The sequence below is a fragment of the Nuphar pumila genome, chromosome 13, assembly GCF_984573655.1.
Source record: "Nuphar pumila chromosome 13, dmNupPumi1.hap1.1, whole genome shotgun sequence".
NCBI lineage: Eukaryota > Viridiplantae > Streptophyta > Magnoliopsida > Nymphaeales > Nymphaeaceae > Nuphar > Nuphar pumila.
In genome coordinates this window covers 28,205,871-28,221,068 of record NC_143261.1, presented here as the reverse complement: position 1 = coordinate 28,221,068, position 15,198 = coordinate 28,205,871, and positions in this window count along the sequence as shown.

Here is a 15,198-nt window from a genome sequence, read left to right as displayed (position 1 = left end):
TTACGTAACTGGCCAAAAGAAGAAGTAGAAGGTAACTCTAAGTTTTGTTGTTGTTGTCCTTGATCAACTATTGCAGAAATGAGATCAAGATTGACATCTTCAATTCCTTGCTCTTCCACTTGATCTAAAAATAGAATTTCAATCACATCTTCACTTCTCTTTGAGTACGTCTAACCAAACCTATCTCCTCTAGCTAGAACTTTTTCTTCTTGACTCTCCTATAATAAAATAGATTGAATCCAATAAACATGCAAGAACACACTTTCAATCAAATAGAATACTTGATTGAATCATCAAACCGCTCACATAAGGGTCTAACAAATTTGTTATTGTATAGAGACACTAAAAAATGAGTTAAAGATACATGGCCACAGGAGGCCAATTTATAATACACAAGGAGCCAAGAGGGTGCAGCTTCATATGGCTATTGGGGTTGCACCCAACGGTCACAAATAATACACAAGGAGTCAAGAGAGTGCAGCTCCATATGGTTGTTGGGGATGCACCCAATGGTCACATTTGTGATTGTTGGGGCAGCTCCAACAGCTATATGGAGTTGTCCCGTCACTCTTAAACAAAGACAAAAAATAAAATAAAACAAAAAAATATCAACTCCTAATAGGTTGACGCCCTTTACAGTGAAAAGATTAAAATAACCTTGATGGATATATATATACCCCCTCAAACTCATGGTGGGACAATCGAGAATTTGCCAAGTAGAAAATGAAATCGAGGTGACAGAAGCGTTTTAGTAAAGAAGTCCAAAAGTTGGTACTCTGAGAGAACGTAAGGCAATGTGATGGTCTTCTTCAGAAATTCTTCACGAATATAATGGTGATTCATTTCAATATGTTTTGTCCTCTCATAAAATGTATGATTGCTTGCAATATAGACCACACTCTTGTTGTCACAACATAGTCTGAAGGGTTCTGCAATGTGAATTCCTAGATAATGTAGTAGTTGCCGCAACCATACTAACTCAAATGTGGATGTGGTTGTTGTCATGGCACGATACTTAGTTTCTGTAGAGAAAAGTGGCATTCTTTGATGCTTCTTACAATGCCATGAAATTAAGGAATCATCTACAAACACACATAAACCAGTGGTTGAACATCCATCATTTACATCCCCTCCCCAATTAAAATCAAAATATGAAATAACCTCTAATGAGGAAGAGAATGATAAAAATAATCCATGATTAATGAATTTCTTAATATATCTAACAATTCTCATTACAACACTCATATGCGCTATAGTGGAAGCATGCTGAAATTGACTAACATAATGAATAGCATGAGATATATCAGGACGAGTAATAGAAAGATAAGATAAATCTTCAATCATTTGTATGTAGGGAGTTGGATCTTGTAGATGTTCGCCATCATCTTTCTTTATTTTAGCATTTATAACCTTCAGAGTATCAACTCATTTTTTATCTGAAAATTCTGATTATTCAATGATCTCTGCTACATACTTAGTCTGTGACAAAAAATAACTATGAGTTGAGTAGGCAACTTCTATTCTAAAAAAATAACGCAAAAAAACAAGATATGTCATATCAAAGTTGGCTTTAAGCACATCTTTGATATGATTAACTCCTTGCATATCACCTCTTGTGATTATCATGTCATCTATGTAAAGTAGTAAGATCACCATCTCTGCATTGGAAGACTTAACAAACAACCCAGTGTCAGTAAAACAAGATTTAAAATGAAGTTGTGTCATCACTTTACTGAAACTATCATACCAAGCTTTGGGAGTTTGTTTTAAGTCATACAAGGCTTTGCGTAACCAAAGAGTTTTCATATGTGCTAAGTTCAAGCCTAGCGGAGGGTCCATGTAAACCTCCTCGTCCAGATTACGATTCAAAAACACATTCTTCGCATCCATTTGAAATATAGGCCATTTTTTATTTGAGGCTATAGCAATGAGAGTTCTAACAGTTGTCATTTGAGCAACTAGAGCAAATATCTCATCGTAATCAATTTTATATTCTTGGTTGTATCCCTTGTCTACTAACCTAGCTTTGTTTCATTCTAATGTTTCATCGTATTTGGTTTTTATCTTGTACATCCATCTACATTCTATAGTTTTTCTTCTATTAGGTAATGTTTGGATTTCTCAAGTTTTTGCTTTTTCCAAGACTTATAATTCCTCATTCATGACCTTAATCCATTCTAGATGATGTTTAGCATCATGATAAGATTGTGGTTCAGAGTATGAGTGTATGGTCATTAAGTAGGATCTATACCTTGGTTCAAAAGAATCATAAGATACAAATCTACTATGGGCTTTTGAAATTCATATAGATTTTCTAAGACTAGAAGGATCTACTTCTTGATTTTGAGAATATCTTTTTAAAGCACATGGTGGATGATCTTCTATATGTATAGCATAAGTTTGTATATCATTATGAGATGGGTCTATATCATTGAGACCCCTATTCACACTCTTATTTGCATTATGTGTGTCTTCATTTCTACTCTCATGTGTGTCATGAATATTTTCACATTGTTAATATTCATTGACAAGATAAAAAAAGAATGAGTAGTCACAACTTTCTTGGATTTTTTCCTTGCAAAAACCAAATTTATTTTCAAGAAAAATGATATTTCGAGAAACATACAATTTGTTTCTTTCAATGTCATAACATCTATATCTCTTTTGATTTTTGCTATAGCCTAAAAAAATATAAGGGATTGCTTTTAAAGAAAATTTGTCATTGACAAAGCATTTGCATCCAAAGACCCTAAACTCTTTATAATCGAAAGATGTTTTAAAAAGTTTTTCAATAGGAGAGATATTTTTAATGTTTTTTGAAGGCATTCTATTTATCAAATAGACTACTGTAAGGGCGGCTTCGACCCAAAAAACTTTTGGAATATTTCTAGACACAAGAAGTGTTATAGTAGTTTTAATAATGTGTCTATGTTTCCTCTCGGCTAGTCCATTTTGTTGAGGAGTGTATGGACAAAATTTCTTGTGAACAATCTCATTTAGGCCAAGATAATTTTCAAATTCTTTTGACAAATCCTCTCCCGTTATCGGTTCTAAAGATTTGAATATTAGTTTTAAATTGATTCTTAATATAACAATGAAATGTTTTAAAATACTCAAATACTTTCAATTTTTTTTAGAAAAAATATCCAAGAATATTTACTATAGTTATCTACAAACATAACATAATAGGATACCCCTGTCTGTCCCCATATATTCGAATGTACTAACTCAAATAGGTTCTTAGTTATAAAATATCTTGGTCCAAAGGGCAAAGACTTCATTTTGCCAAGAATGCAATTTTCACACACAAAATCTCTTTCTTTATAATTTGAAAGAAATGAAAATAAGTGTAATTTGGTCACACTAGAATGTCCTAGTCTTTTGTACCAAATTTTTATATATTTTTTTCATAAAATTATAAAACAGTTGTTTTGGTAACTCAAGATTGTTCATGACATAGAGATCTTCTCTTCTATGGCCTCGCCCAATCGACTTTCCGAACTGGAGATCCTGTATTAGACAATCATTAGATGAAAATAGTACTTTGCAACCATGGTTCATAATTTGAGAAATTGATAAAAGATTTAAATTTAATTTTGGTATCACTCTAATATTTGGTATGTGAAATATTGGATGTTTTTTAAAAATCTCAAAAAATTTGATTTTCAAAGTTGTTTCATTGACAGTTGAAACATAAGAATCGTTTGGGTTAAACTTGCATTCGGACAATATGGACTCATTTGGTATCATATGAAAAGAAGCACTGGAGTCAAGGATACAAGAAGTCTTACCATGTTCACCACTTGTAGATATGGTCGCTCTCGAGAAAGAGGAAGCTTGAGCTTTAAGCATGGGTTGTAGCGCCTCCATTAGTTGAGCCAAAGAGAGCGAGCCAATGTATTTAGAGTCGTCTATATCACTCCTTTCAAACAAAGCAACTCTTTTATCTTCTTTATAATCATCCTTATTTCTTTTGGGACAAAAAGGCTTGATATGTCTCAGTTCATAACAATGATAACAAATTATCTTTTCACCTTTTTTTATCACCCCTCTTGTCATTCCTTTCATAGTTGTTGGGATTTCTTTCATTCTTATTTTTTATAAAATGAGGAGGTTTGTAGCTTCTACTATGATTACTGGGCTTTGACATGGCAAACGCAGATTCTTCATCTTTTAAAATGGAAGGCTTTCTTAACTTATTCTCCTCCATCGTCAATTCTTCAAGAGTTTTCACTATGGAAGGAATACCTATGAAGTTGAGTCGACTTGGTTCCTTCAAATTTGGGTCTAAGCCCATTAATAAATTGGTAGAAATGCTCCATTTTAATTTGATTTTCACGAAGTTCTACGTCTTGTGGGCAATGCCGATTTGGCTCAAGAAGAGCCAATTTATCTCAAAGAAAAGAGTGTATTGTAGTATTCCCTAATGCTCATCTTTCCTTGAGTCATGTTTCTCACCTTGTTTTGAACATTACATATGTGTGCAATATCTTTAAGACTATACATGTCTTTAAAATATTTCTACGCATCACTAGCAAAATCAAATTTTGCCAAGCTAGAATATTTGTGGATGTCCACACTATTGATGAGCCATCCAATTATTTTGGAATGACCCATCTTCAACTCTTTCCATATTTTCCATTTTCTCTCCTTAAAGAGCAACTTCCTTCTCATTCTCAATTTTTGTAAGAATGAGCTTAGGCTTTTTTTTTATACCGTCCACCAAACCCCATAGTCATTTTTCCTATATTTTGTGTTTTACTATGGATGCATACACCACATAGTTTGTATCATTTATGCGTACGGGAATTAAGACTATTACTTCCCTCTTATTCTTCATTACTTTACGATGCGAAGAGAAAAAATAGAGAACGAGAGAGTAGAGAGAATAAGAGAAAGGGAAAAACTGTAATGCTTGAGAGATGGCATGCTTTCCGATGCAACAATCCACGATTTATTGTATCTGCTAAGCTAACTCTTGATATTGACATGATCTTTCTTCTAAAAATTGCTTTTGGACCACCAAAGCTCTGATACCATGTAATAAAATAGATTGAATCCAATAAACATGAAAGAACACACTTGCAATCAAGTAGAATACTTGAATCATCACACCACCTACACAAAGGTCTAACAAATTTGTTATTGCATAAAGACACTCAAAAATGAGTTAGAGATACAAGGCCACAAGAGGCCGATTTATAATACACAAGGAGCCAAGAGGGTGCAGCTCCATATGGCTGTTGGGGCTGCACCTAACGGTCACATTTGTGACCGTTGGGGCAACTCCAACAGTTATATGGAGTTTTCCCATCAGTCTTAAATAAAGACAAAAAATAAAAAGTGAAAAAAACAAAATAAAATACAAAAAGAAAACAAAAAATATCAGCCCCCTAAAGGGTTGAGACACCTATTATAGTGAAAAGACCGAAATACACTTGATGGGTATTTCGGTTTACTAAGATATATATATAATTAACATCTACATCCTCTCTCTCTCTCTCTCACCTTCTCATTCTTTGAAGGAAATAAAAGAGGCAAGTTAGACTCATTTTCTATCTTTTCTCTATACTGACTAAAGTATAGCATATTTTCTTGAAAAAAAAAACATGTCTAGATACCCACACTTTCTTTCCAACCGGATCATAGCAACTGTATCATTTTTTACCCTCAGAAAAACCAAGAAACAACATTTGACAGCTTTAAGAGATAACTAGCAGAACAAAATATACACAACCAAACACCTTTAACCTATCATAGTTTGAAACTTTTCCATACAGTTTCTGAAAGAGAGATATACCTTTAAGTACTTCAGAAGGCATGTGATTTATCTGATAAATGCTCGGTTGAACTGCACCACTCCAAAATCCTTTAAGTACTTCTCCACCAAACAGAAGAGCTCTTGTTGTTTCCAAGATATGCTTATTTTTCCTCTCTTCTACATCATTTTGTTCAAGAATGTAAGGATAGGATTTTTGGTGAACCACTCCTTTCTCTTATAGAAATCTTTCAAACACATAGTTAATGCCACCAGAGTCAGTATGCAGAGTTCTAATGTTAGCTGCAAATTGGTTTTCAAAATTGATTTTCAACCATGTCACAAAAGTTTTTAAAAAAATCAAAAAGATCACTTCTATTTTTTATAAAGTATATCCAAGTAAACATTATACAATCATCTATGAATGTCACAAAATATGATAATATTTCTTTTGACACAACAGGAGAAGGACCCCATACATCAAAATATATCAAATGATTCTCTATCACTAAACTTGAATAACAGAGCATGACTCTTGGCCAATCTACAACTCATACAATCTTTAATATGATTTGACAAAACTAGTTTGGATTTTCCAAAACTTCTCGAGGATACTAAACTTTGCAAACTAGAGCTAAAAATACGCTCTGGTCTCTGATACTACAAAACAAACTCATCCAAAACTAAAGCTTCATATCCGGTTCTAACTTTCTTCTGCTACCTCATATCAATCCAGTCCAGGTAGTACAAATCTCCTTTCTTATGGCCAATCCCAATCTTCTTCCTTGGCAATTGATCATGTACAACACAACCTACAAAGGAGAATATAACATTACAGTTAAGTTTGGTAATTTGACCTATAGAGATAAGATTAATGGCAAATGATGAAACATGATAAACTTGAGAAAGATTAAATTTACTACCAGGAAAAGAGTCACAAGTAATTGAATCTACTTTGGAGATAGACATACAAGAACTATCTGCAATATAAAAAATGCCATTGTAGGGACGACAGTTAGCTAAGACAAACTCATGAGGTGTCAAATGACATGAGGCCTCAGAGTCTATTAGCCAACCAGAGAAAGAATTTGAGATACCTGAGAAAGCAGTACAAGAGGAAGAGGCAAGAGCGGCGGAGGAAGAAGGGTCAACGACAGACTGAGCAAGAAGTTGCAGTTGTTGGATCTGATGTTGAATCTTCTGCTGAACATGCTCTAGTCTCTAAAGCTGCCCACTACCCATCATTTCACCAGTGATTGAAACAGAACCATCTGACTACTCATCTTTGGGCATTACACCCTCACTCTCAGTAGACGCTACATATGCATTACCTTTTTAAAAAAAAATGAGGCAAAAATTCTTCATACGACCAAAACCCTTACAATAGTGACACTGAACAACGCTTAAGTCACATCTTCCTCCAAATCTCATCTCCCATCGTCCTCTAGTTCTTCCACCACCCATCTACCTAGATACATCCATGACATTATCCCCAAAAGAAAATGTTCCAAGAGACCTTATCTTAGTCTCTTTCACAATCAGCTGAGCAATGACTTGGGTCACAGATGGTAAGTGAGAACGATGCAAGATGACACTCTTTGTCCCATCAAATTCTAGTCTAATAGCCATGAGAAACTCAATGACCTTTTCTATCTCCCTATGCTAATCAAGAAACTTCAAACAAGTTTGACATGAAGTGCAAGACATGCATTTTGTACACTTCTCACATTTCTTTTATCCCTCCATCAGTGCAAGAGCATCCCAAATCCTCTGCAATATTAGAATAAAATTATTCTATTGACTTGCTTCCTTGGTGCATACTTCTCAACTCTTCAGTGAGTTGATAATGTCGTGACCAGTTCTCTTGCTTATAAACTTGAATGAGATAAGTTTAAGCTTCTTTTGCCTCATGGAATTTCAAAAGGTTCATGACAATTCTCAGTTTCACAGACCCAAGCATCCAAGCCTTGATTGTTGCATTGTTTATGACCCATTCCTCTATAGACTTATCAAAACCCTCATTAGATACTTTAGGTTTTATTTTTTAACCATCCAAATAACCTCTCAATCCTTTTTCAATAACCACTGCTTCTAAAAAATCAGCCCAATATGCATAGTTTGTCTCATTTAAGTTGACAGACACAATTTGAATCCCTTCTTTATCCATGATACTACCCACAATGAGTATCACCAAAAAAATAAAAAAAGATTAAGCTTACCAAAATTCAACAAGAAGCACTTCAAGAGTCAAGTGGAAGGCACAAATGAGAACTGCAAAAATGCTTTTTAAACCTATGAAATATTGAATTTAACAAGGCACAACCCAAGCTCATCAACCAAGAGCAATCAACATTTTAAAAACGTTGAAAAAAGCTTACTGCAAGCAATGTATGCCCTAACCTTTATTCAAAACCTCTCCAAAACTTTAAAACAACTAACACAACCTCTTTTTCTAATCTTCTATGTCAAAAATAACCTGATAGACTTGATTTGAGCTTTAAAAAACCAAAAAACTAAGCCAAGTTCAATGCTTTCCACAAATTTGGACTGAAACTTTCAAGAAATCTAGAAAATCTTTAAAAAATACAAAACAAAACCAGATTCAATGGGGTTTGATTTTTAGAAATCTTAAAATCAAACCCTAGCAAGTGGAGAAACCAAACAAACTAAAACTAGTATGAATAGACTGGTCATTCCTCCAAGGATGACGTTAGTTGATGTCAGACTGTACTGACTTATCCTCCTTCCTGATTCAAAGCCTCCTCTCCCCTACGCATTCTAGCTCTGATACCAGGTTAGAAATCAAAGGAAATAAGAGCAAGAAGGGTTAGGGTTAGAGGAGACTCAACAAAAGAGAGAGAGAGAGAGAACAAGTTAAACTATTCAATATCAAGAAAGAGAAACATTACACACTAAAAAGGGCCGACCCCCTTGAGTACATCAAAAAGAAAAGGCAGAAAAGACTAGGATACCCCCTTCTTAATAGGGTATGTACATAATAGTCAAATAAAGTAATTTTACACTAATTTGTCATATACTATACTGCATAGACTTTCAATAAAGTCAACCAGTGCATGCATCGCCTCGTGTGACGTGCACGTCATTGCATAACAATGCGCATTAGTGTTGCACTGCACGCGCAACCTCATTGGTGCTATTTTTCTATAACATGATCCCTAGCTGCACCTCATCTAGTGTGCGCAAGGTGCAAGAACGAGACTGCATCCTACCGTTGCTGCAGCAAGTTCACTTGCAATCATATCTCAGTCTTTTAGGATGTGAACCTCCCTCAGTCAGTATTCTTATTATCTGTCGATTGTGTGGCAGAAGATTGTATTAAGGCTGAGTGTAGCCTAAAAGATGACAACCTCCCTTGTATTTAGTGTGTGATGAGTGTTCAAGTTTTATCTTGTTTTGAGAACTTGTAAACTAGTCACAGGCTAGACAAAACCCCCTTCTGACCTTGTAATAGTGTAGTGACATAGTGAAACTCAAATCACAAGCACACACTTCACAAGTGGCGCCACACACATGATCAAAGAAGAGTGTAGAGCTTAAAAAAATAGCTCAAAAAGATCAATCTTCCGCGCTTAAGGTTTTGAGAGACCTCGGTCAAGGTCTTTTGCCTTCTCAAATAGATCCTAAATCTAAGGTCCCACCAAGTGGTATCAAAGTCAATGAAGGTCATAGAGTGGATGAAGGTCCTAGCTCTCATTTTGGGGGTGAAGAGTTGACTAGATCATTGTATGTTGAAACTCAAACCGAGTTCATGAAAAAACTCACTCAAAGGGATAAAGAGTCTTATGCACTCATGGAGAAGTTTGAAACACTCATGTTTCAACTCACTTAAAATGTCAATAACATGGTGAGAGAAAAAAAGCAAGTGACTCCAATTCAAGATCATGAAACACGGTTTAGAGGTAATGAAAGGAGTAATGAGATTTCACCTTAGAATTATGTTCAAAAAGTAAAGATAAAGGTAGAGCTGCCTACTTTTAAGAGAGAAAACCTTAGAGAATGGTTGTTTAAAGTCATTCACTATTTCACATGCCATCAAACTCCTAATGATCGAAAAGTTGATGAAGTCATTTCAAGGTTAGAGGAGAATGCATTGAGATGGTACTCTTGGTATGAGATAATGTATGGAAATCCAAATTAGCAAACCTTCCAACAAGCGATAATGGAAAGATTTAGCCCTACATTGATGGTGAACCATAGTGTAACCTTTAAACAACTCAAACAAAGGAGAACATTAGATGAGTATTAAAGTGAGTTTGAAGAGATGTGTTTGATGCTCCCACCATTGGATCAAGAAACCTTGTTTGGTTCGTATGTAGGGGGATTAAAAGATTAGCTAAGGATAGAAGTAATTGTGATAAATGTGCACACAACTCGAGAGGCCTACAAAGTAGCTAAGCTTTTTGAAGAAAAAATGAGGTTAAGTACTTCAATTCAAAAATGGAAGGGAAAAGATAATTCAAAATATACCAAATCGAGTCCAAGAGAAGAAGGAAGAAAAGGAGGCTTGACAAAGCCTAAAATAGAGATTATGACAAGCACAACTCGATAAAAAAAGAAAAAAAGAGTATTTTCAATGCAGTGAATTATGGAATTCAAGCCACAAATGTAAATGTTTAAAAATTATCCAAATCCAAGAGGAGAAGGAGAGTGATGAATCCAAAGAGAAAACAGTAGAAGTAAGTGAAGGATATCATGCATTATCCGAAAACACAAGTCCAAATTCGATGAAGCTTGAAAGCAAGTTTAATGGTCATAAGGTTCAAGTGTTAGTAGATACCGAGGCAACACATAATTTTATTGAAGAAAAAATGGCATGTAAAATGGGTTGTCATATTAAGGAACATCAAATGTTCCAAGTATTCATCGGCAATGAAGAAAGTTTAAAATGCTTTCAAGTTTGCCAAGATGCTCCAATTATGTTCAATATGTCCAAATTTTTGGTAGATCTTTATCTACTTCCTATTCATGGAATTGATGTGGTCTTGAGAATAACATGGCTTAAGCAATTGGGAAAAGTTTCATGAGATTTTAGAAATATGGAGTTGAGTTATAACAAAGGAAATGAATGTGGCATTCTCAAATCAAGTAATTCAAAAGAGGTTGAAAACAAGGAAGTACTTCAAATAATGAAAACATCCAAGAGTGTCATTTTATATTTGGTTAAAAAATCGAAACAAAAGATAAACAAACAAACATTCCAAGTGATTTGGCTTTAGTGTTGGAGGAATTTCATATGGTGTTCCAAGAACCTAAGGAATTGCCCCCACAAAGGACACAAGATCATCACATTGTGTTGAATGAAAATTCCAAACCTATAAGTGTCCGGCCATACCGTTATGTCGTCACTCAAAAAGAAGTCATGGAGGAGATGGTGAAAGAAATGTTGGAAAGTGAAATTATTAAACCAAGTTCAAGTCCATTTTTTTCTCCAGTCTTGCTAGTCAAAAAAAAGGATAATACTTGGAGGTTTTGCATTGATTATCGAGTACTTAACAATATCACGATAAAAGACAAACATCTCATACTGGTTATTGAAAAGTTACTTTATGAATCACAATGAGCTAAATATTTCTCCAAGTTAGATTTGAGAGCAGGATATCACCAAATAAGGATGGCCAAAAATGATATATATAAGACCGCTTTTCGAACTCATGATGGGCAATATGAGTTCCTTGTTATGCCTTTTGGTCTTATAAATGATCTAGCAATATTTCAAAGAACCATGAATGATATATTTAGACCATTCTTGAGAAGATACATTTTTTATTTTCTTTGACGATATTCTCATCTGTAGTAGAAGTTGGGAAAAACATCTATGACATGTCAAGAAAACCTTGAGAATCCTAAAAGAAAACACCTTATATGAGAAAAGGTCTAAATGTGAGTTTGGTTTACCTCAAGTTATGTACCTTGGACATATTGTCTCAAACGATGGAGTGATGTCGGATCCCGAGAAAATAAAGAATATGAAGAAATGGCCAATGCCGAAGGCCATCAAAATGTTGAGGGGATTTCTCAGACTAATAGGGTATTATAGAAGGTTCATCAAAGGTTATGGAATGATTGTCGCTCCCCTTACACAACTGTTAAAAAAGAATGCTTTTGAATGGAACAAAAAAGTGAATCAAGCATTCATATTACTTAAAGAAGCCATGACTAATGCTCCAATTTTGTCATTACTGAATTTCTCAAATGAGTTCGTAATTGAAACCGATGTCAGTGACTATGGAATTGGGGCAGTTTTCCTACAAAATGAACATTCTATAGCATTTATGAGCAAAGCTATACCAAAGAAATTGAACACCATGAGTGACTATGATAGAGAAATGATTGCTATAGTATTAGCAATTGAAAAATTGAGACCTTACATACTTGGGAGAATATTCAAGGTATGGACTGATCACCACAGCCTCAAGTACCTTATAGAATAACGGATAACCACAGTCAGCCAATAGAGGTAGATTGTAAAGTTGCAAAGTTATGATTTCAAGATTGAATATAAGAAGGTGTCATGCAACAAGGTAGCAGATGCACTATCGCTCATGGAGAAAGAAAATTATAATGAAGACAAGTATGGCTTTGAGGACAAAGGATAGGCAGAGCATGGTGAACTGATGTGACACACAGTGAAACTGTGCGGGTTTGAGATGAGCGGTTGTATCAGTCAGCGCAATGATGCAGCTGAAGGCCGCACTTGCCAAAGTGGGTTTTTCATTTGTACATAGCAGGCGGCCAGCACAACATGCCACATCAACCAGTAGTCCATGGCCAGTCAGTTGCACAGTTGTTACTGCACCACAACAGAATGATCAGGTTTAGTGCATGGGAGCCTTGGGTGCCACTTTAGCAGATCGGATTCAATGAATGGGAGTTTGTTCAGTTGGGACCATTTATGACAATTAGAAAATAGTTGTGGTTTATACAGTCTGGTCTGTGGTTTTGTTCAACCTATAAACAAGGCTTCATTTCTATTGAATTGTATCTTTTGAAAACATTTGAATAGAATTGGGACTTTATTCTCTCTTTGGTGCCTTGTGCATTTGGTTTCCTTAATTAGGAAAATTCAGGATTGATGCTCAACATTCATCCTTGGGCCAATTACAGTTAGTTTCAAGCTAACTGAGTTGGATTCAGCCTTGATCAAGCGCTTCGTGCCTAGATTAGGTCCATCGCACATCCGACGAATTGTGGATTCTTTTGAAGCTTTCCATTGCAGCAAAGATGTCAAGATTGTAGTGCTGACCTTCTTGTATAGGTGAGTACTTGACGCCTCTTGCTCTTTAAATGTTCTACATGTTCAGCGCAAACACTAATGCACAGTCTAATGCATGTGTTGACTTATGAGGTGGACGATCATTGATGACTTCTACCCGAAAGAACTTACTTTGCTTACCGCAGAGGTGATCCTAGTTCTGCTAAGGTGAAGGAAGGTTTTTTGGATTAGATTGCCTCGTAGAGACGTCTACTACCGAATGCACTCTTTCAGTCGAGCAACACATAGTCAGGGCCAACACAGGCCTAGGATCATCATCTGGAACCTTGTGCAAACTACTAATGTGCAAGGCATTCGTGTGTGAGCACTGCAATCTTGACGTCTGCATGGGAAATACTTTGTTGCACAGCAATGCGCATTAGTGTCATATCGCACGTGCAACCTCATCTACGCCATTTTCCTATGACACGATCCCTAGCTACACCTCATCTATTGTGCGCATGGTGCAAGAATGAGACTACATCCTGCTGCTGCTATAGCGAGTTCACTTGAAGTCATATCTTAGTCTTTTAGGCTATGAACCTCCTTCAATCGGTATTCTTGTGATCAGCCGGTTGTGTGGCAGAGAATTGTATTAAGGCTGAGTGTAGCCTAAGAGACAAGTGTGTGAGGAGTATTCAAGTTTTATCTTGTTTTGAGAACTTGTAAACTAGCCACAGGTTAGACAAAACCCCCTTTTGACCTTGTAATAGTGTAGTGATATAGTGAAACTCAAATCACAAGCACACACTTCACAAGTGGTGCCACACACACGATCAAAGAAGAGAGTAGAGCTTAAAAAAATAGCTCAACAAGATCAATCTTCCGTGCTCAAGGTTTTGAGAGACCTTGGTCAACGTCTTTTTGCCTTCTCAAATAGATCTTAAATCTAAGGTCCCACCACACGGCTTTGGATTCTCCATGTATCTAATTAAAAAAGAAAAAAGAAAGAAAGAAAAGAGAACATTTCACTTTATCTACTTAGACGAATGGTGTCTAATACGGGGTTGGTGCAGATCGAAAATGCCTTGCTGGATGACGAGATTGACCAGAACGGGATGATCGACTACGCGTGTAACAAAAATTTGTATTTAACACTTATATATTTATAAAATTTTAAATCTTATACATAGTGATATTTGTCTCTCTTATCTCATCTGGTAGGTGTGACTTGTAAACCTCACCAAGTTGGTCTTTTTTGGGGGGGATAATACAAGGGGAAAATCTCATCACCGACTACACATTGGCTGCCCCCAGTTGGTAAAGCCCTTGACATCTTCCCAGGCCACTGGAGAATGCACCCAGCTTGGACCTTGCTGCAAGGGAGGCCACCATTGGGTTTTGAATCTGTTACTGTCGTCAACTTGGTAACATTCACAAGTTAATGGGACATCAAGAGTTAATAATTCAAAAGTGCAAGTGCAGGTCCTTAGGCCACCAACAGAGGGCTCTACTTGTCTGTGGACTTGGGGAAAATGGAGCTCCATCCTGCTTTGCCCGGTTTGGACTGGAGATGGAGGACATGAAACGGGAATGGAGACAGGAATGAAGGTTAAAATCAAAACCCATGCAGGGATGGAGGTGGGGGTGGCCTTACACTTTCCTCTGCCCCGTCCTATCCCCGATCCCAGTTAGTAAAATAACTAATATACCTATAGGGATGACAGTGAACCGGAGATGGAGGTAAAAATCAAAACTTGTACAAGATTATTAGTTGGGTCACTATTCGGTGGTTACCAACATTATCGGACTCATCTGACGTTATCGGATAATAACCCTTTGTGAATTTCCTTTTCACACATTGAAGTTATCGAATAACCACTGAAGCTTTATCTCTTTAATAACGTAGGACACTATAGTCCATCGTTATCTATTGTGCCTTGTTTCTCTATAAATATTGTATCAATGTATACCGTGTAATCATCAAAAGTTAGTGAAGATCGAATCATTATATTCCAGATCGTGTTTTCCAGCATCATCATTTTTCCATATTATTCTTTGTGTTTTATCATGGTATCCGAGCAGATATTATTATCCTGATCGATTTTTTTTACATCTCATTCAGCGTCTACACCGATTCAGATCGAGATCCAGCTTGATTTGGTCCTCTTTATCAGACGCTTGAAGATTTGTGCTCATTCAGATCGACATCAAGCTTGGTTCAGGC